Raw genomic sequence first — 22,327 nt, 5'->3', positions numbered from 1 at the left:
AGTTTTTTTATTTCCATTGCAGGGTTTATGAGCTGTACTTAATGCTGACAATGGATATAAATTAGCCTTATCTGATGACTCTACGTATACCTTATTATTTATTACTTTTCTTAAACTACCCCCCCTTAGAGTAAAATTCCTTCTCTTAATTGGTTCTACATTACATTCCTCAATGGAAGCTGAAAAAAGGTTATTTTCAAAAAATTCTTCAACCAAAGAGTTTAAAAAACTTTCATCAACACTGCTTAATTCAAAACTACCACCTGGAAATATAAAATCACCCCCGTTAGTAAACATTTTTTTTATATTTATAAGTTGAAGTTCGTTTAATTTATTTAAATATTTAATAAGTTCTAGAGGTGTTTTAGTTTCATTATCTAAAAATCTTTTAATTTTTACATTAGCACTTTCTGCGCAGTTGTTGGTTATGGGAGAACAACTGCACAGGCCAGTGCATTTACAAAAATTAATTATAGGATATATTACATTATTTTTAATTTTTGGATAAATTTTTCTGATATAGTGTTTAATACTTTTATTACTGTTAATATAATATTCAGAGTTTAGAGTTAAAGCATACTTATCATCTAATTCTTGAATTGTTTTACATTTAGTTAAGTTACTTACCATAAAAATTAAATTAGGGTTACTTTTAAGCTTATGACAAATATTTTTTTTAACATGAATATGACAAAAAATTATATCTACATTATTAAAGCATTCCTTTAAAGCTGAAACTATTCCTCCTTCCTGATCAGTACAAAAAGAAAAAAGACTCTCAAAGGAACAGTTTAAATTATATCTATTTATAAGGGAATCCATGACTTTTTTGAAATGGTTAAAAAACTGGACGAAAATACTTTTACAACTAGATTTGTGGAGTAGAAAAACCCCTAACATTTGGGCCCTGGTCCTAGTTTTTTTTCTTAGCACCCTTTGAGACAAAAACGATATCGTGGATAAATGATAAATCGCGCAATTATATGTTTTATCAAAATACAAAATTAACTTACTGTTTAGAGCTGAAAACAACATTTCTTTTAAAAATTTTAGATCAAATAACATTGCGGCAGGCAAATCGCGATCAATTGAGTTGTCATCTACATTATTTGTTAACTTAAAACATTTTTGAAAAAAACCATCAGGTGACAACTGTTCAATAGCTTGCAACTCGTCCGCAATGTTATTTAACCTTCTAAACTTATTTTCATTAGTCTTATTATCATTAAAGGAACATTTTCTTTTCATATTATTTACTTGTTGCGTGTCCCTAAAAGTATTAGGGTTGTTAAGGAAAATTTTTGAGGGAGCAAGATCTTTATTTTTATAAAATATTTTTTGCTGGTCATGTATATTGTAACAAGTACATGTGGGTTTTTTACCAATGAACTGAATCAGTTTGTGTGTGCTTGTGTGAAAAATGTGCATTTCATACTGATTATTACAAATTGGTTTATAAAATTTATAGTAAAATTTAACAATATTTTCATTAGTTTCATTAACAGGTATTAAATTTGATTTTTTTACACGAAGTACTGAATAAATATTAGTTTCAGTATTATGAAAAACTTTAAATTTGGAATTATCAGTTCTCACACTTTTCCAGACACAAACTATATGCTTATGATCAAAATTATTTAATGTAATAAAATATTTGTTACATAAATCAGTACTTAAAATTTCATCTAAGTCAAATAATTTTTTGCAATTTAAAATTAGACCCAAAGCTTCCTTAGGCTTAAATCTCAAAAATGAAATGTTGTGCATTGGGTTACTACTACTGGGAAGTAACGGTGAAAGACAGACATTTTCTAGAGGGTTTTGAGCTATCAAGTTATTATTAACAGTAGTACTTGTGGAAATAGATGTTATAGCTGGACTTAATGCAGGCGATGAAAAATTAGTTATAGAAGGTTCTACATTTTGGTTAGTGCACTGGGAAACTGTTTGAAACAAATTATCATTACCTATGTTAATAGTTAGGGGATTGTTAGTTAAGGTTTCAGGGGATGGTAAAAGAGAATAAGAAGTACTAGAAGAAGAAGAAGAAATTAAAGGTTCTACAGAGTTTTTAGTTATTACATTTTGCTTCTCAGTGCACTGGGAAACTGTTTTAAACAAATTATTATTGCTTAAGTTACAAGATGAATTAGGAGATTGTGAAAGAAAAGAAAGATAAGAAGAGGTAGAACGAGAGTCACTTACTTGTACTTCTGCAGCACTTAGAAGTATCTTAAGAGCTTCTAATATGTCTGGCCTCTGCTTCATTTCATAAAGCAATAAACCACAGGATGTACTTTGAATAGATTTAAAAAAATCTAGTACATTTTTGGACATAGCATCATTCTGTAAAATTAAAAAATACTTAATTTCTAAACTAAAGGTAATTCAAACTAGTTTTATAAACAAATGTAGGTAAAACTTCTAAAAAAGAATGGGAAATACTTTATAATTATCAAAACAAAAAACTTAACTAATGCTCTATCTGCAAAGAAAAAAAAAATCTATCTGACTTTAGATTATAGCACAGAAAAATAAACTCTTCATTCATTCTTATTTATTAAATCTTTAAGTACATATAAAAAACTAACCATATTTGTTTTTTAGCTGTTTTTTTGAATACTTTAAAATAAAGCTGTAAACATATAATTATACTGAAAAAAGCTTAGTATTTCACAACAAAAGTAACTTATGCTTCTCAAAGAAAAAACTACTAAGTTTCAAAACAAATTGAAGTTAATATTCTACAAAAACTGCAAGTAAACTTTTGTGTAAACTAAAAATTTCAAAAAAAATTAAGGGCATAGGGAGGGGGTCCACCTTGATTTTTACAAGTTGATCTTATTTTATAGAGTTTTATCTGATTATTTGCAGGGTTTTTTTAATTTTAAGAAAGAAAATTATTAAAAAAAACCACCTACTTTTTTGTTTTTTTTTCATCTCAAAATTTTATTTTTTAATATTTTTAAAATCGCAACATTCAAAGTCTTTTAAACTATAAAAGCAACATTTCCTGAAAATTTGAGGTCTCTAGCTTAAAAAATGAAGGAGGAGATAGATTTTTAGTGATTTCAAGATATATTAGTTTTTGTTTGTGCCTCCCATTAGGAACCTCGGTCACCAATTGATCGCCTATATCTCAAAAATTACTTTGAACTTTATAAATATGTAAAAAGCATCTTGTAGCTTGTATAAAACTCTTTAAAATAAGATCAAGTTGTGAAAAAGGTGATTTACCCCCCTATGCCCTTAAACTATCTAGCTAGTATACTAAGCTTTTATTCTTAAAATAATTTTTTTTTAGACAATTTAATAGTATTAATACCCATGCTTTATAGTCAAAGGGGGGTCCTATCCAGTTTTTGACAAACATTTATTATTTGTTTTAACTTAGCTACTTGACATATTTTTCTAATATTTATAAATTTCTTAGGGTTGCCACTCTTTAAGTCAAAACATATTCCCTGAGTGACCAGAAACTTCTCTGAGTAACCTAAATTTCCTTGAGTTTCCCTGAGTTGTTTTAAATCTTGAAAAAATCAAAGAACTAGCCGCAAGGCTAAAAAACTTCCAAATAAGCATTTATAGAAAAATAAAACTATTTTTTTGATTAAGTATAGAAACTGAATTTACTAAATCTCATTCTAGATCCAAAAAAAAGTTTTCCTGATATTTATATATATATTTAAAACTTTCCTGAGTTTCCCTGATATTTTCTTTAATTTAAAAATTCCCTCAGTTTTCTTGAGTGTGTGGCAACCCTAATTTGTCTTTTTGCTTGTTTTCAAGTTTTTTTTTTCTAAAAATTTGAGATATAAATCAACTGAAGACCATCTTGTTTAAACTTTGATTTGTATATATTTTTTACTCATATTATGTATCATATTATCATTTTATATCATATCATCTCATATAATATATTTTATATCTAAATTATATTTCATTGTACTAAATAAACAAAAATTGTGAACTTCAATGTTTTATATGGTTTGAGTAAAAAAATTACAGGTTTTTTTAGGTTTTTTTGGCTGATATTTTTATTCACAATTTAAATTTCTAGGTTTTCTGGTAAAAATACCAACTTCTTTTTTAAAGTTAGATAAAAGTCCAATTTTTTTTCATTTCACATTTTAAGTTGTTTCACAATTTAGCTTGCCTTAGATGTCATTAGTGCAATTCTAAAACATTGCTATTTCATGCTCAGTGAGCCATAAAAAACAGGTGCATAATTGCTGAAATAGTACATGTGTTTGGCAAGACACCCCAAATTCAGTATTTAAATACTTAAGTTTAAGTTTAATCAAAAATTGGCTAACTTTTTGTAAAACTTGTAAGAAGTATTAAAAAAGCTAATGTACATAAAATTATAAATCTATTATTTAGTAAGTAATTTAAACTTGATTTATTGTAATTCTTTATAAACTGCAGCAGTGTCTCTACTAACATACTATTTTCTAAAGTAAAGTACAGTGCTTCCTCGCTAATCCGGCCAAGTTGGGCAAGAATTTTTTGAAAATACGGCCGGATTTGCCTTTGGCCGGATAAGAACAAAATATCGCTTTTTTTACAAACTATCTCCCTTAGTTATATTATGAATGTATATAACAAAACGTACTATAAAATTTCTGTTAAATTAATTTATTTTACTTTATCCAAAGAAAAAAGAATAAAAACAGACAAAACTAAACGCAACAAAATTTTATAAGTTCAAAATGTTAAACTGGCTCATTATAACAGCTTTAGGCACATTATTGTTTGCCATTTCGCAAACTTTTAACTTGTTTTCAATTGTTAGTTGAACGCGTTTTCGTTTCTTTGCTGTCTTATCCATTTTTAACCAGATATGTTGATTGTAGTACAATTAAAGTGTAACTTGCTTAGCAAAGACAGAAAAATTGCAAATGAACAATAAACAAGTTTGTTACAACTGAGCGGGAAAAGTATGAAAAAAAACTTAAGATTATACAAATGATACTTTATTATGACGTAACAACATACTGCTTGCATACTTATAAAACGTAAATTGAATACTTTTTCGAAGTAAAATGAAATTAAACGCTAAAAACACTAAAGTAAATAAGTCGACTTCTCGACTAAAACCGGCCGGATTAGCGAAGACCGGATTAGCGAGGAAGCACTGTACTATGTTGAAAAATAATCAAAGGTTAGTTTATATTTTCAAGTAACTATATAACACTAAATACATAAGTATTAGAAAAAAATAACTTCATCCACTATATAACATAATACATAAAATAACAAGTGCATAACAAGTAACAGTGCATAAATTGAGCCAAACAAATTGATAAAGCTCATAGTTTGCGTAAAACGTTTGAGAAAAATCACAGTCTAATATGTGAAGTATGTAAAATTTAAGATTTTATACGCGCGATACGGCTGTCAGACGTAATCCTCGTTAGTATAGTGGTGAGTATTCCCGCCTGTCACGCGGGCGACCGGGGTTCGATTCCCCGACGGGGAGGAATTTTTATTTTCTGAAATTTCATTTTAATACTTGTAACCTAAATCTTAATTTACCTTGGCGTAGTAAGATTTAAATTGTTATTGTTTGTAACTATTAGCTTGAATCATAAATATTTTCAGTTTAAAGGTAAACTTTATAAATTTTAGGTAAGTTTAAAAACAATCTTAACTAAGTAAATCAAAGTTTGCAAATATTAAACTATTTGTCAACTAAATAAAGAAAAAAACCAAGTAATTTTCTGTTTTTATAGTTAAAAATTTAAAGTTAAAGCGTTTATTTCAAAACAATAAAAAACACTGTTATAGATACTACCTGCTAATTTTTTGCATTTTGCTAATTCAAGCCAATTTACAAATCATTTTAGTAAACGATTAAAGCTTGTAAATACAGTAGGTTTCAACTAAATTTATGTGCTTTTATTTTGATTTAAAAATAACTGTTTTCGTTTGGTAGTTCTGTAAAGTGTAAATATATCAAAAAATAAAGTATTTTAAATGTATAGTTATAGAGTTATTTTCTACTTTTAATTAATTATAAAATCATAGTTTAAAAATATTTTCAACATATACAATAGCAATTTAAAGCTTTTAAAAGCAAACTGTTTTTGAGTGTAAAAATATTCAGTAAAATTAAATTAAATATAATAAAATCTACGGATAATAGAGTTTTTGTTATAGCAGAGATTTTTATATTTTGTCTATGACCACATGTTTAAAAATTAGCACTGAAATGTTGATAAAAAACTTCATTGATGTGGTAAATAAATAATTGATTATTTAACTTAACATTAAAATTTAAAAATATATTTTTTTGGTTGGTGTCAAATATGCACGAAAGGACACTTTTTCACGAAAGTTAACTTTTGCACAGCGTCAATTTTGCACAAAGACACTTTTGCACGGGTTGAAAAGATTTTATTTAATCTTAGATTTTATTAGTTTATTTTTTCTTTACGTTTGTGTTTTTACTATCACTGTTACCCCTAACTCTTAACCCCGGTCGGTAACTTTTTTTTTTTCTACTTTGTTTTTTTATCAACTTTTTTTTTGCATTTTATTTTATTATATTAAATTTATTTGTTATTTGTACTACTTGTTTTCATTTTTACTATAACTGTTTCCCCTAACCATTAATCTCAGTTAATATCTTTATTATTAACTCTCGTTTTTATTTTAATTAATACATATTTTCTTTATTTTTATCAATGTTTTCTTTTTCTTTGTGTTTTTTTTTGTATTTTTAAACACTCGTGCAAAAATTACTTTTCGTACAAAAGTGACCCTTCATGCAAAAGTTTCTTTGTGCAAAACTGTCTTCGTACAAAAATGTACTTTCGTGCAAAATTGCCTTCGTGCAAAAGTGTCTCCGTGCATATTTGACCCGTTCTCATACTTGTTAGCTTCGAGAAATAAGTTAGTTAGTTATGTTTATAAATATTTTAGGAAAATAAAATTATAAAGGATATGACACTACCAATAAAACTTATTAATATAAAAGTATAAAAAAAGAAAAATAATTCATACATTAAACTTCATGACTAAAATTTCATACCGTTATTTATGCAAGATAATGAACCTATAAAATAAATTTTATTTAGAAAGACCAGAATTTGTGAATAAAAATAAATTTTATTTTTAGGAAACTATCTAACAATTATTTACATAAAATAAATCTATTAGTTTAACGTAACTTTAAAAGCATTATTTATAATAAATTGATAACAATTGTTAACGGTAATAAGCAATTAAAAAAATCAATGAGAGATTAAATCAAAATTTATCAAATATATAGATGTAACAAGGAGTCTCCTTAAGCGCCCGGCTAGCTCAGTCGGTAGAGCGTTGGACTCTTAATCCAACGGTCGTGGGTTCGAGCCCCACGTTGGGCGTGGTTTCTTTTTGTTTTTTGCTGAATTGTACTATCTTTTGATAATAACATTGATTTACTTTAGGTGATTTTGTGTTTTTTTTATATTTTTTAATATCAAGTAGTATTAAACAGAATCTAAAACAACTTATTGTTTAAGCAGGGTCAAGAGAACAATGTTTATGAATGTATATTAAAAAAAATAGTTATAATTTATGACCTGTATTTTTAACGATATTTTCTTGTAAAATTGTAAATTTACTACTAGTTTACTTTAAATGGTAATACATAACTAATTAGGTGAGCTTGATTTTTGACTTGAAAGTAACTAAACCATAAAAAATAGAGTTATGTGAAAATCAAATACAAGAGTATTACTACATTCCAACAAATAACTAGCTACCCGAATTAATTTTTTTTTTGAATATCTGATCAACACACTTGTATCTGATCATAAAAATAATTACTGAATTACTTGCTTACTATCTGATTCAAACTTTATAATTTCAAAACAAAATACAGTTGAAAATTGTAGATTTACATCAGTAGTCCTTCTATTACTTGTTTTTAAGTTTCATAAAGCTTGCTAAAATTAGTTTGAAATTATTCGTTTCTACTTAAAACATTTACATCATTCCATTCTTAAATGCAAAATATTTTACTACTGTACCAAAAGTACAAAAATGCGTCGACCGGGAGTCGAACCCGGAACTAGTGCTTGGAAGGCACCAATGCTAACCGTTACACCATCGACGCTTGTTTACAATCGAAAAATTACTATATATAAACCCAAATGTCGAGGCAAGTAAATCTGTAGCGCATTCGAATGCTAGCATATGTTCGTTCAAGCGTTAATTTTTTTGCCTTTAGCTCGACAAAATGTTCTATATTATTGCGCTGCAAATTTTAAACGTGTTTTTGCTCGATGGCTTTGACGCTCGTTGAAAATAATCACGTGGTTAAGTAAACTGCAAACTTATAGAGAAATTTTACCTGTCGGACTTTTAGTTTACGTTGTTCGTTAGCTGTTGTTTAAAACTAAATACTGAATTTCTTGACGTCACATTTAAGCTTTAGCTACATATAGTTTAAAAAAAAAGAAAAATTGTTTGTAATATAAAACTAACGATAAATGGTGTTAATAAGCTAATTAAAAATTTTAAAAAATTCTACAACTTTGTTTAGTTGAAAAAGAAAACTTTAATAGCTTACGCTACTAAGAGTAATTATTATATACTACATTTAAGATGAATCATTAACAAATATCTGATGATTTTTTTCTTATACAATTACCAAATTCTCATTAACTACTAAAAAAATTACTAATTTCATTAAGTTATGTTAATTTTAAAGCTATGGCTTAAATGTTCTTAATTTATTTAAGTATAAATAAAAGTCTCATTCTTATAGGCATTATTTAATTTGTAATCTAATAAAGTAGCTCTATATGAATCAAATGTTAATTTAAGATTAATCGCTCTTATGAAAGGATTCTATAATTTCTCATTATACAATTTCGACTACCATAACCTTAAGATTTTTATTGGGATCAGAAGATTAAACAAGGCTAAATATTTGTATCCAAGTATTGTCTTGAACAAATTGTAGAATAAAATAAAAACACTAAAAATGTTTGGTCCTAGGACCTGGTGTACGAAAATACGTTTCAGTTATCGAGTCGTGCACTACAAATAGAATACAGTTAAAGGACTTTTCCAAATAAAAACATATCATCAGAATTGAATAGTTCCCTGGTCTTATTGGTCATCATCGTGCTTACACAAACGTAAAAAAAGCATATACCTATTAATGTTTCACTCACAAATTTTACTTACTGCTTATATCATGTTTGAATGCAAAAATGTTAATTGTTTAAATTGACACCTCTGAAAACATTATTAATTTTTAAGTATGTTTTTTCAACAACCGGCTTCTAAAATGTTTGACAAAGTTCGATTTCAAAGTGACAACTTGGTTTTAACAAAGTTTAAGTAAACTTTAATATTTTTACAAAATTTCTCAACTTTGTTTATTAAGCTTAAGTAGTTGCAACTGTAAATTTATTTTAGTTTTAAACCAAATACTGTCTGTTAATATTTAAATAAACGAAAGTAAAAATGGTACATTAGTTTTATAAATAGATAAGCTGGTTTTAAATTTTGATGTAAAAATTTAGTTAGTGTTACTATCAAAATTTTCTAGTTTGTACATAACTTTTTTACTGTAATAAAAATAAATTAACTTTTTTAAATAAATAATGTGTTTAAAAATGATTATAATTTAAAAATGTACAAAAACTAAATATCGAGCCGGTAATAACATAGTAAAAAAAAGTAAATACTAAATGCACTAATATTCAAGTCGCATAAAATCAAAGCTAAATGAACAGTTGATTTTTTATATCATCACAACGGTTAGCTACTTTTGAAAAGCAAATGCAGATACGCTGCATTTGATAAGCATTTGGTTTATATATTATAAATTCCGTTTTTTTATACATGCATTGTTGGTTCAGTGGTAGAATTCTCGTCTGCCACGCGGGAGGCCCGGGTTCGATTCCCGGACAATGCACTTTTGCTTAATTGCTTGAACACTGTCTTAATTTAGTTAGTTTTATTTTTTTATCACATCCGAGAGACTGTCTTATTGAAAAAATATTTTTTCTAATTTCTTTTCAAGAAAAACAAGAAATGTTTTTTAATTCATATTTTTTAGTTTTCATACGAGTTTCCCCTAAAAACTTAAAATTTATTATTTTGGTTTCTTATGAAAGATAACGAGTTGTTTTATACAATAATAATAACCAGCTTTGCAGTTGTGTTTGTTTTTCTTTACTTACTTCTTAACTTTTCAAACTATAGATCAGAGAACAAAGTATAGTTGTATGCTTTTTGAACTCGTACTTTGAACACAGCCAAAAAGTGCAAACTTATCTAAATTATTGTCGTTCTTACTAAAGCTAAATCTAAATTACTAGTTATTTAATATATAAACCAGAGTCTCTGTAGTCTATTAAGCTTTTAAATGGCTTTCAGTTTGGTTTAGAAATTATTGAAAGTCATTTTTTTTTCTTGTTTGGTCGTATTATATCACCTCTAATTTTAAACTATACCATGAATACTTTTCTATGAAAATTTCAAACTTTATATAAACTAAAATGTCATCCAAGTTTAAGTGTTTTTGAATCTAAATAAATCACAGTTACACTGTTTGTTATTTTCTTTCAACAACTAAAATTTAGTCCGGCTGTTTTGAAATCATTTATATTAATGTTTCAACTGTGTTGTACATAATTAAGAAAATCATGTGTTGATTAATGCATTTGAATAACTTGCTTGGTGTGTTTATTAACTTTGTACTAATTCGTAGTAGTTTTCATATATTTTAACTACAAATGTTTAAAATTAAACTTCTTGACACTTATTTAAAGGAAGAAGTTTTTTAATAACAAGTTGCAATTTCTACACAAACTTTTTACTTAATCAAGAAGTTCGAACTTAAGCGGCAGAATTTTTACATTTAAAATTAAATATCAAGGTCATTTGTGATTTTAGCATTGCCTTTTTGTCTTCGTAATCATAAAACAATGGTAGATCAATCGGTTTTACTTAGTTACCATTGATATATAAATGGTGCAAATTTCAATATTAACGACAACACTAACTTAAAAGTATAACAATTATTTCAATAAAGTGTTCTAGATATTTGTTTTTGAAAATAAAAGAAGACAACAATTTAATGAATTATTTTTAGAATACTGCCTTTAAATACTTCATTAATAATTTTTAACAGTAAAAAAAAAACGGTATAAAATAAGGATTTTGCCCGTTTTGAATAAAAAATAGTTTGAACTTTTAATTATTATTGTGTTTTAATATTTGATGTTTTATATTTTATCTAGAAATTCAGTTGTTAACAAACTATTTAAGTTATAAAATATCTTTTAGTAAAAAGCTACTTTATAAAATTATATTTTAAGAAATAGTTAATTTGTTGTCTAAAAAAATTAAAAATGTCAAATAAAGTATTATTTGTATTAATCATGATAAACATCAATAACATAAAGTTTGATGAAACTAAAATAAGTCCTACGAGCCGGAGTCGAACCAGCGACCTATGGATTTCTAACAACTTGCTACAGTCCACCGCTCTACCAACTGAGCTATCGAAGGTGCTGAACGCTAGCACAAATTTGTGTTTATAAACTTTAGTGTTAAAAGCACTTGTGCACTTAACAATTGATTTTGTTTATTAAGTACATCAACACGGCATGTTTAAACGAAAGTATGCCTTTGAAATTGAAAATTTTTTGATTGATTTTATCAACTCACTAGTATGGCTTTATGCGCTTCTTCTGTTAAGTTGAAATCTTGCGTACCAATTGAAGTCTTTAAAGCTTAAAGATTTTAAATACCAATTCACAAACAATAATTTGGAAATAGATTTTTGTAATAGATTTTCATGCGTACCAACTGAGCTATCGAAGGTTGTTATAGTAACCATGATTGTTTTTTCTATATAATTAAATAATTAATGTATACCTTTACAATTTTTTCTAAAGAAGCTTGTAAACACTGAGAATAATATGAAATTATATTAGCTTGTTTACATGTGATTCAAGTTCTATTTGTAACCTATCATAATACTTAATTTTAAGTTTTTGCACAATTTTATTTGTAAACAAATAAATAAGTATTATATGTTTTTATAACTATAAGAAAATTAAATAAAAATTAAAAAATTGCAAAAAAATATATTTTATAAAAAAATTCTAAAACTTATGTAAAACAACTATAACTTTTAATTTAGATTAAAAATATCAAACTTAAAAAAAGCTACAACAAAAGTGTAAGAAAATAATAGTTTATAATAAAAACGCTTAGACTATATTTTGAATTATTAACAATGATTTTTAAACCTTAGTTAAAACTTTTCTATGTTTGGTATATTACTAGGACTGTATTTTTTATTGAGGTAAACATGTATGTATTTAAGCATTAGTTTATGTACTTAATTATATGTGTCTATTAAACAGCTCTTAAATTAATATTTCAAAGCATTTAATAAATTAAACGTTTTCATACAACATACTTTTTCATAATACAGTCCTAGTAATATACCAAACATAGAAAAGTTTTAACTAAGGTTTAAAAATCATTGTTAATAATTCAAAATATAGTCTTAACAGAAGAAGCGCATAAAGCCATACTAGTGAGTTGATAAAATCAATCAAAAAATTTTCAATTTCAAAGGCATACTTTCGTTTAAACATGCCGTGTTGATGTACTTAATAAACAAAATCAATTGTTAAGTGCACAAGTGCTTTTAACACTAAAGTTTATAAACACAAATTTGTGCGAGCGTTCAGCACCTTCGATAGCTCAGTTGGTAGAGCGGTGGACTGTAGCAAGTTGTTAGAAATCCATAGGTCGCTGGTTCGACTCCGGCTCGAAGGACTTATTTTAGTTTCATCAAACTTTATGTTATTGATGTTTATCATGATTAATACAAATAATACTTTATTTGACATTTTTAATTTTTTTAGACAACAAATTAACTATTTCTTAAAATATAATTTTATAAAGTAGCTTTTTACTAAAAGATATTTTATAACTTAAATAGTTTGTTAACAACTGAATTTCTAGATAAAATATAAAACATCAAATATTAAAACACAATAATAATTAAAAGTTCAAACTATTTTTTATTCAAAACGGGCAAAATCCTTATTTTATACCGTTTTTTTTTTACTGTTAAAAATTATTAATGAAGTATTTAAAGGCAGTATTCTAAAAATAATTCATTAAATTGTTGTCTTCTTTTATTTTCAAAAACAAATATCTAGAACACTTTATTGAAATAATTGTTATACTTTTAAGTTAGTGTTGTCGTTAATATTGAAATTTGCACCATTTATATATCAATGGTAACTAAGTAAAACCGATTGATCTACCATTGTTTTATGATTACGAAGACAAAAAGGCAATGCTAAAATCACAAATGACCTTGATATTTAATTTTAAATGTAAAAATTCTGCCGCTTAAGTTCGAACTTCTTGATTAAGTAAAAAGTTTGTGTAGAAATTGCAACTTGTTATTAAAAAACTTCTTCCTTTAAATAAGTGTCAAGAAGTTTAATTTTAAACATTTGTAGTTAAAATATATGAAAACTACTACGAATTAGTACAAAGTTAATAAACACACCAAGCAAGTTATTCAAATGCATTAATCAACACATGATTTTCTTAATTATGTACAACACAGTTGAAACATTAATATAAATGATTTCAAAACAGCCGGACTAAATTTTAGTTGTTGAAAGAAAATAACAAACAGTGTAACTGTGATTTATTTAGATTCAAAAACACTTAAACTTGGATGACATTTTAGTTTATATAAAGTTTGAAATTTTCATAGAAAAGTATTCATGGTATAGTTTAAAATTAGAGGTGATATAATACGACCAAACAAGAAAAAAAAATGACTTTCAATAATTTCTAAACCAAACTGAAAGCCATTTAAAAGCTTAATAGACTACAGAGACTCTGGTTTATATATTAAATAACTAGTAATTTAGATTTAGCTTTAGTAAGAACGACAATAATTTAGATAAGTTTGCACTTTTTGGCTGTGTTCAAAGTACGAGTTCAAAAAGCATACAACTATACTTTGTTCTCTGATCTATAGTTTGAAAAGTTAAGAAGTAAGTAAAGAAAAACAAACACAACTGCAAAGCTGGTTATTATTATTGTATAAAACAACTCGTTATCTTTCATAAGAAACCAAAATAATAAATTTTAAGTTTTTAGGGGAAACTCGTATGAAAATTAAAAAAAATGAATTAAAAAACATTTCTTGTTTTTCTTGAAAAGAAATTAAAAAAAAATATTTTTTCAATAAGACAGTCTCTCGGATGTGATAAAAAAATAAAACTAACTAAATTAAGACAGTGTTCAAGCAATTAAGCAAAAGTGCATTGTCCGGGAATCGAACCCGGGCCTCCCGCGTGGCAGGCGAGAATTCTACCACTGAACCAACAATGCTTGTATAAAAAAACGGAATTTATAATATATAAACCAAATGCTTATCAAATGCAGCGTATCTGCATTTGCTTTTCAAAAGTAGCTAACCGTTGTGATGATATAAAAAATCAACTGTTCATTTAGCTTTGATTTTATGCGACTTGAATATTAGTGCATTTAGTATTTACTTTTTTTTACTATGTTATTACCGGCTCGATATTTAGTTTTTGTACATTTTTAAATTATAACCATTTTTAAACACATTATTTATTTAAAAAAGTTAATTTATTTTTATTACAGTAAAAAAGTTATGTACAAACTAGAAAATTTTGATAGTAACACTAACTAAATTTTTACATCAAAATTTAAAACCAGCTTATCTATTTATAAAACTAATGTACCATTTTTACTTTCGTTTATTTAAATATTAACAGACAGTATTTGGTTTAAAACTAAAATAAATTTACAGTTGCAACTACTTAAGCTTAATAAACAAAGTTGAGAAATTTTGTAAAAATATTAAAGTTTACTTAAACTTTGTTAAAACCAAGTTGTCACTTTGAAATCGAACTTTGTCAAACATTTTAGAAGCCGGTTGTTGAAAAAACATACTTAAAAATTAATAATGTTTTCAGAGGTGTCAATTTAAACAATTAACATTTTTGCATTCAAACATGATATAAGCAGTAAGTAAAATTTGTGAGTGAAACATTAATAGGTATATGCTTTTTTTACGTTTGTGTAAGCACGATGATGACCAATAAGACCAGGGAACTATTCAATTCTGATGATATGTTTTTATTTGGAAAAGTCCTTTAACTGTATTCTATTTGTAGTGCACGACTCGATAACTGAAACGTATTTTCGTACACCAGGTCCTAGGACCAAACATTTTTAGTGTTTTTATTTTATTCTACAATTTGTTCAAGACAATACTTGGATACAAATATTTAGCCTTGTTTAATCTTCTGATCCCAATAAAAATCTTAAGGTTATGGTAGTCGAAATTGTATAATGAGAAATTATAGAATCCTTTCATAAGAGCGATTAATCTTAAATTAACATTTGATTCATATAGAGCTACTTTATTAGATTACAAATTAAATAATGCCTATAAGAATGAGACTTTTATTTATACTTAAATAAATTAAGAACATTTAAGCCATAGCTTTAAAATTAACATAACTTAATGAAATTAGTAATTTTTTTAGTAGTTAATGAGAATTTGGTAATTGTATAAGAAAAAAATCATCAGATATTTGTTAATGATTCATCTTAAATGTAGTATATAATAATTACTCTTAGTAGCGTAAGCTATTAAAGTTTTCTTTTTCAACTAAACAAAGTTGTAGAATTTTTTAAAATTTTTAATTAGCTTATTAATACCATTTATCGTTAGTTTTATATTACAAACAATTTTTCTTTTTTTTTAAACTATATGTAGCTAAAGCTTAAATGTGACGTCAAGAAATTCAGTATTTAGTTTTAAACAACAGCTAACGAACAACGTAAACTAAAAGTCCGACAGGTAAAATTTCTCTATAAGTTTGCAGTTTACTTAACCACGTGATTATTTTCAACGAGCGTCAAAGCCATCGAGCAAAAACACGTTTAAAATTTGCAGCGCAATAATATAGAACATTTTGTCGAGCTAAAGGCAAAAAAATTAACGCTTGAACGAACATATGCTAGCATTCGAATGCGCTACAGATTTACTTGCCTCGACATTTGGGTTTATATATAGTAATTTTTCGATTGTAAACAAGCGTCGATGGTGTAACGGTTAGCATTGGTGCCTTCCAAGCACTAGTTCCGGGTTCGACTCCCGGTCGACGCATTTTTGTACTTTTGGTACAGTAGTAAAATATTTTGCATTTAAGAATGGAATGATGTAAATGTTTTAAGTAGAAACGAATAATTTCAAACTAATTTTAGCAAGCTTTATGAAACTTAAAAACAAGTAATAGAAGGACTACTGATGTAAATCTACAATTTTCAACTGTATTTTGTTTTGAAATTATAAAGTTTGAATCAGATAGTAAGCAAGTAATTCAGTAATTATTTTTATGATCAGATACAAGTGTGTTGATCAGATATTCAAAAAAAAAATTAATTCGGGTAGCTAGTTATTTGTTGGAATGTAGTAATACTCTTGTATTTGATTTTCACATAACTCTATTTTTTATGGTTTAGTTACTTTCAAGTCAAAAATCAAGCTCACCTAATTAGTTATGTATTACCATTTAAAGTAAACTAGTAGTAAATTTACAATTTTACAAGAAAATATCGTTAAAAATACAGGTCATAAATTATAACTATTTTTTTTAATATACATTCATAAACATTGTTCTCTTGACCCTGCTTAAACAATAAGTTGTTTTAGATTCTGTTTAATACTACTTGATATTAAAAAATATAAAAAAAACACAAAATCACCTAAAGTAAATCAATGTTATTATCAAAAGATAGTACAATTCAGCAAAAAACAAAAAGAAACCACGCCCAACGTGGGGCTCGAACCCACGACCGTTGGATTAAGAGTCCAACGCTCTACCGACTGAGCTAGCCGGGCGCTTAAGGAGACTCCTTGTTACATCTATATATTTGATAAATTTTGATTTAATCTCTCATTGATTTTTTTAATTGCTTATTACCGTTAACAATTGTTATCAATTTATTATAAATAATGCTTTTAAAGTTACGTTAAACTAATAGATTTATTTTATGTAAATAATTGTTAGATAGTTTCCTAAAAATAAAATTTATTTTTATTCACAAATTCTGGTCTTTCTAAATAAAATTTATTTTATAGGTTCATTATCTTGCATAAATAACGGTATGAAATTTTAGTCATGAAGTTTAATGTATGAATTATTTTTCTTTTTTTATACTTTTATATTAATAAGTTTTATTGGTAGTGTCATATCCTTTATAATTTTATTTTCCTAAAATATTTATAAACATAACTAACTAACTTATTTCTCGAAGCTAACAAGTATGAGAACGGGTCAAATATGCACGGAGACACTTTTGCACGAAGGCAATTTTGCACGAAAGTACATTTTTGTACGAAGACAGTTTTGCACAAAGAAACTTTTGCATGAAGGGTCACTTTTGTACGAAAAGTAATTTTTGCACGAGTGTTTAAAAATACAAAAAAAAACACAAAGAAAAAGAAAACATTGATAAAAATAAAGAAAATATGTATTAATTAAAATAAAAACGAGAGTTAATAATAAAGATATTAACTGAGATTAATGGTTAGGGGAAACAGTTATAGTAAAAATGAAAACAAGTAGTACAAATAACAAATAAATTTAATATAATAAAATAAAATGCAAAAAAAAAGTTGATAAAAAAACAAAGTAGAAAAAAAAAAGTTACCGACCGGGGTTAAGAGTTAGGGGTAACAGTGATAGTAAAAACACAAACGTAAAGAAAAATAAACTAATAAAATCTAAGATTAAATAAAATCTTTTCAACCCGTGCAAAAGTGTCTTTGTGCAAAATTGACGCTGTGCAAAAGTTAACTTTCGTGAAAAAGTGTCCTTTCGTGCATATTTGACACCAACCAAAAAAATATATTTTTAAATTTTAATGTTAAGTTAAATAATCAATTATTTATTTACCACATCAATGAAGTTTTTTATCAACATTTCAGTGCTAATTTTTAAACATGTGGTCATAGACAAAATATAAAAATCTCTGCTATAACAAAAACTCTATTATCCGTAGATTTTATTATATTTAATTTAATTTTACTGAATATTTTTACACTCAAAAACAGTTTGCTTTTAAAAGCTTTAAATTGCTATTGTATATGTTGAAAATATTTTTAAACTATGATTTTATAATTAATTAAAAGTAGAAAATAACTCTATAACTATACATTTAAAATACTTTATTTTTTGATATATTTACACTTTACAGAACTACCAAACGAAAACAGTTATTTTTAAATCAAAATAAAAGCACATAAATTTAGTTGAAACCTACTGTATTTACAAGCTTTAATCGTTTACTAAAATGATTTGTAAATTGGCTTGAATTAGCAAAATGCAAAAAATTAGCAGGTAGTATCTATAACAGTGTTTTTTATTGTTTTGAAATAAACGCTTTAACTTTAAATTTTTAACTATAAAAACAGAAAATTACTTGGTTTTTTTATTTATTTAGTTGACAAATAGTTTAATATTTGCAAACTTTGATTTACTTAGTTAAGATTGTTTTTAAACTTACCTAAAATTTATAAAGTTTACCTTTAAACTGAAAATATTTATGATTCAAGCTAATAGTTACAAACAATAACAATTTAAATCTTACTACGCCAAGGTAAATTAAGATTTAGGTTACAAGTATTAAAATGAAATTTCAGAAAATAAAAATTCCTCCCCGTCGGGGAATCGAACCCCGGTCGCCCGCGTGACAGGCGGGAATACTCACCACTATACTAACGAGGATTACGTCTGAGAGCCGTATCGCGCGTATAAAATCTTAAATTTTACATACTTCACAATTTTACACTACACCAGCGGTCGGCAGGCAGTTGGTGCTCGCGGGCCAAATTTCAAGTTTTCAAAATCTTCGCGGGCCACAGTTTTAGTTATATTTGAGTAATCTTTAGGCTTTAGTTTTGGTCATACCAAAGATAGTTTTACTTTTATTTACTTTATTACTTTAAATAACTTTTAGCTACACATCGAATGCTTATTTAATATATAAATATCTATTGGAATAGAATTTAAATTGTTTAATATACTTAAGTCTTAATAAAATATGTACTTTCTTAAACACTTAGTAAGTTAGTTTAGTATCTTCGTGCAATTCAGTTCTCTCGTGCAATTTTTATTTTCGTGAACTTTTGACCCGTTCCATACTTTAGCTATTTAAAGAAAAAGCGTTTAGTAGCTTTTTTAGTTTTTTGAAAACTTGTTAAAGTTTTCCAAAACATTTCAAGATGCTTTGAAGTTTAGTATTAAGTTTGTCAACTTTTACTTATAGGTATTAACGACACAAAAATTATTATACCAATCATAAAACATATATTTGGATTTTTAAATAAGTATTTCTGAAATATTGTTTATATGCACACATAAAAGATATTTAAAGTAAGATAAGATAAAGTCAAACTTTTCAAGACAACTAACTCTGTAAACTTTGTTGCCAATTATATTTATGCACTTACATTGTTTTAATTAGATATCATGTTAATTATTAAATAGAAGAAGTACTAATTTTGTTTAACTGAAATTAAAAAAAGAAGTATAAAGTTATGCTAAAATGAATAACAATGCAAAATATAAGATAATCTAAGTAAGTATATTGCTTAAAAATTGTTTGACTAATTAGCTAAACAGATACAATTATTTTTCGTTGTACACAGAAAGGTGTAAATAGTTACAAAATAAATTTCTTAAAGTTTAGTTTCTTGCCTATTATTGTTTTATACATACCATGTGTAATATAAATGCAAATTCAGTTTATTGAAACGGAGCAGCTGAATATGATTATATACGCACATTATAGTCAATTAACAAGCGTTTCCGTAGTGTAGCGGTTATCACGTTCGGCTAATACGTGAAAGGTCCCCGGTTCGAGCCCGGGCGGAAACATGATATTTATTGAAAGTTTTGTATTCCTAGTTAATATCATTTTATTATAATGCAGTGGTGTGCTAAGAAAATGTTTATAGATTTATTTTAAAAGCATATTAACTTGGTATGTTGTGTATAACTTGATAGAAATATTAAAGGACTATAAAATTTTAAGAATATTAGAATACTGAGGACATTGAAACATCTTTAAAAGTTATAAAAATTGTTGGTTAAAAAAAACAAATGCATAAACTTATATGGACTTTGCGAAACGATTTCTTTCCAGGTTTCGATAAAACCAAATTTTAAATACTTTTATTCTTAAAAATACAATTTTTTTCAAATACAATTTTTACATAATAAAATAGTTTAGAAATTTTGATTAATATAGGTTGTATTTTACTAAATTAAACAGTTTTAACATAACTTCATTATTAGTATAGTATATTACAATGGTGGTTAAAAAAAATTCTAAACTTTTTATTACAAACAATTGCTTGCAACATACCATAAACTTTAGTGTTAAAAAGCTATTTAATTAGAACTTTGAAAAAAACGGTAGAAATTTTGTTTAAAGTTAATAATCTAAGTTTTAAATGTTCAAAAAAAAATTTTAAGCTAAAAAAAAACAGGGCTTTATATAAATGAAACCTTAAGAGCTAAAGCTTAATATTAAGAATTTTGTGTTATACAATTTTATCTATATACATGATTATTAGTTATTACATCATTATTAAAATTCTTAAACTTTTATAGCTTTGTTAAATACCAACTTATCATCACAAATCCTTAAAAACAAGTATGTTAATGTAAATAAGTAACATTTAATCAAATAAAGCTAAAATACTTTTTTTAAATGTATTTATTAAATTCGAAACATAAACCTTATAATGTTTTATACATTAAGCCTAATAATACTCTGTGTAACCAGAAAATGTTCGTAAAACTTGGTTTTCATATAATTTTATCAATCAAAACTTTGTTAAGTGTAATGCAGTTGTAACAAATTAAACTTAATGTTAATCTTTTTATGTTTATATTATATATTATTCTTCTAGTAAAAACATAAATTCTAATTAATGAAATTTAAACTAGTTTATCAAGGTAAAAATAATTATGATCAAAATAAGATATAAATAATAAGTTATTTGAAGCTATTTTTAATTTTTTTGTTATTGTATATAATAAAAAATATTAACAAAATTAATGTGAAACGGGCTTAAAACATATTTGTGTATTTTTTTAACAAAAAAAACATTTGTTTAAAAGTGCATTGCTTTATGTGGTTTTACCTTAAATTATCAACTTCCAAAAATATACATAAAGTCTACTTAAACTTTTCAACCCAATCAAATTAAATTTTGTAAAGAAAAAATGTATAACTGTTTATGGCTATTAATTTCAATATATCTAATATTCTTGTATAATTTAAACATTTTAAAATTGATGAACTTAACAGAAATGACAAGGCTTTTATGTAGATAAATACAAACAACTCAAACTTTAAAATAAATTATACAAACAATTTATTATCTTTTTCCGTCGCCTAAACCATTTAATTGTTAGTTTAAACCTAAATAAGCTCCTTTATTACAAAGCTGGTAGTTTTTATTTTTGAGTGATTGTAGCATTTATCTAATGACTTTATCGAAAGTCTGAAATTGTTTATAACGTGTGAACACTTAAGCTCAATCATTTAGTAAAAACTAATTAAATTACTACACATAAGTACAACTAAACGAAAAGTTATAGACAGTTTATAAATAACAAAAATTTATTACAATAAATTTTCATTCAGTTTTGCGAGTATCTCTTTTTGATGACGTAATAATAATTTTCGAACAAAATTGGATATATGGTAAAGATTAGAGGAAATTCATTTAACTTATTAACGAAATTGTATTACATTCTCAACTTGTTTTATTCAGTATAAATACCAAGTCACAACTATGAAATATATTAAGTAGCTTTAAGAAATAAATATAGTTGTGATTGAAAATTTTTGAAACACACATACTGATAGAAAGTTCTAAGAAAACATTAAAATAAAGAAAAAAATAATATAGTTAAAAAGTATAGAATAGATTTTAGCAATAATTTCTGTGTTATAACAAGTAGAAATAGTTGTAACTTTATACTTATATATACGTTTAATTGGAATTTCAGTCGTCAGACGGGGTGCCCGAGTAGTCAAAGCGATGGACTGCTAATCCATGGTGCTCTGCACGCGTGGGTTCGAATCCCATCTCCGTCGTTTTTTTTCAAATACTACGTTTGATATGTTTTAAGCTTTTATTTATAAAGTATGGTGCATATATTTAGCATACTTTTAAAACTTTCATATAAAACTTTTTTTAACA

The 22,327-nt window shown here is 25.9% G+C and overlaps 11 non-coding genes across 11 annotated transcripts; 6 read left to right on the top strand and 5 right to left on the bottom strand.

Annotated features, from left to right (window-relative positions):
- The first annotated feature begins 5,410 nt into the window (after positions 1-5,410).
- On the top strand, positions 5,411-5,482 carry Trnad-guc (transfer RNA aspartic acid (anticodon GUC)). Its single transcript has one exon. It is a non-coding gene; the product is annotated as a tRNA-Asp (tRNA).
- Positions 5,483-7,300: 1,818 nt separating this feature from the next.
- Trnak-cuu (transfer RNA lysine (anticodon CUU)) lies at positions 7,301-7,373 on the top strand. Its single transcript has one exon. It is a non-coding gene; the product is annotated as a tRNA-Lys (tRNA).
- A 662-nt stretch (positions 7,374-8,035) lies between these two features.
- Positions 8,036-8,107, bottom strand: Trnag-ucc (transfer RNA glycine (anticodon UCC)). The gene has a single exon. It is a non-coding gene; the product is annotated as a tRNA-Gly (tRNA).
- Positions 8,108-9,851: 1,744 nt separating this feature from the next.
- Trnag-gcc (transfer RNA glycine (anticodon GCC)) lies at positions 9,852-9,922 on the top strand. The gene has a single exon. It is a non-coding gene; the product is annotated as a tRNA-Gly (tRNA).
- Positions 9,923-11,437: 1,515 nt separating this feature from the next.
- On the bottom strand, positions 11,438-11,523 carry Trnay-gua (transfer RNA tyrosine (anticodon GUA)). The gene is given in 2 exon segments: positions 11,438-11,473; positions 11,487-11,523. It is a non-coding gene; the product is annotated as a tRNA-Tyr (tRNA).
- Positions 11,524-12,721: 1,198 nt separating this feature from the next.
- On the top strand, positions 12,722-12,807 carry Trnay-gua (transfer RNA tyrosine (anticodon GUA)). Its single transcript is given in 2 exon segments — positions 12,722-12,758; positions 12,772-12,807. It is a non-coding gene; the product is annotated as a tRNA-Tyr (tRNA).
- Positions 12,808-14,323: 1,516 nt separating this feature from the next.
- Positions 14,324-14,394, bottom strand: Trnag-gcc (transfer RNA glycine (anticodon GCC)). Its single transcript has one exon. It is a non-coding gene; the product is annotated as a tRNA-Gly (tRNA).
- A 1,744-nt stretch (positions 14,395-16,138) lies between these two features.
- Trnag-ucc (transfer RNA glycine (anticodon UCC)) lies at positions 16,139-16,210 on the top strand. Its single transcript has one exon. It is a non-coding gene; the product is annotated as a tRNA-Gly (tRNA).
- A 662-nt stretch (positions 16,211-16,872) lies between these two features.
- Positions 16,873-16,945, bottom strand: Trnak-cuu (transfer RNA lysine (anticodon CUU)). The gene has a single exon. It is a non-coding gene; the product is annotated as a tRNA-Lys (tRNA).
- A 1,816-nt stretch (positions 16,946-18,761) lies between these two features.
- Positions 18,762-18,833, bottom strand: Trnad-guc (transfer RNA aspartic acid (anticodon GUC)). Its single transcript has one exon. It is a non-coding gene; the product is annotated as a tRNA-Asp (tRNA).
- Positions 18,834-22,139: 3,306 nt separating this feature from the next.
- Positions 22,140-22,221, top strand: Trnas-gcu (transfer RNA serine (anticodon GCU)). Its single transcript has one exon. It is a non-coding gene; the product is annotated as a tRNA-Ser (tRNA).
- Positions 22,222-22,327: the final 106 nt, after the last annotated feature.

This window comes from Thalia democratica, chromosome 2, assembly GCF_965202585.1.
Source record: "Thalia democratica chromosome 2, ktThaDemo2.hap1.1, whole genome shotgun sequence".
NCBI lineage: Eukaryota > Metazoa > Chordata > Thaliacea > Salpida > Salpidae > Thalia > Thalia democratica.
The sequence above is the reverse complement of the archived record's forward strand: the minus strand, read 5'-3'. Positions and strand labels throughout refer to the sequence as shown.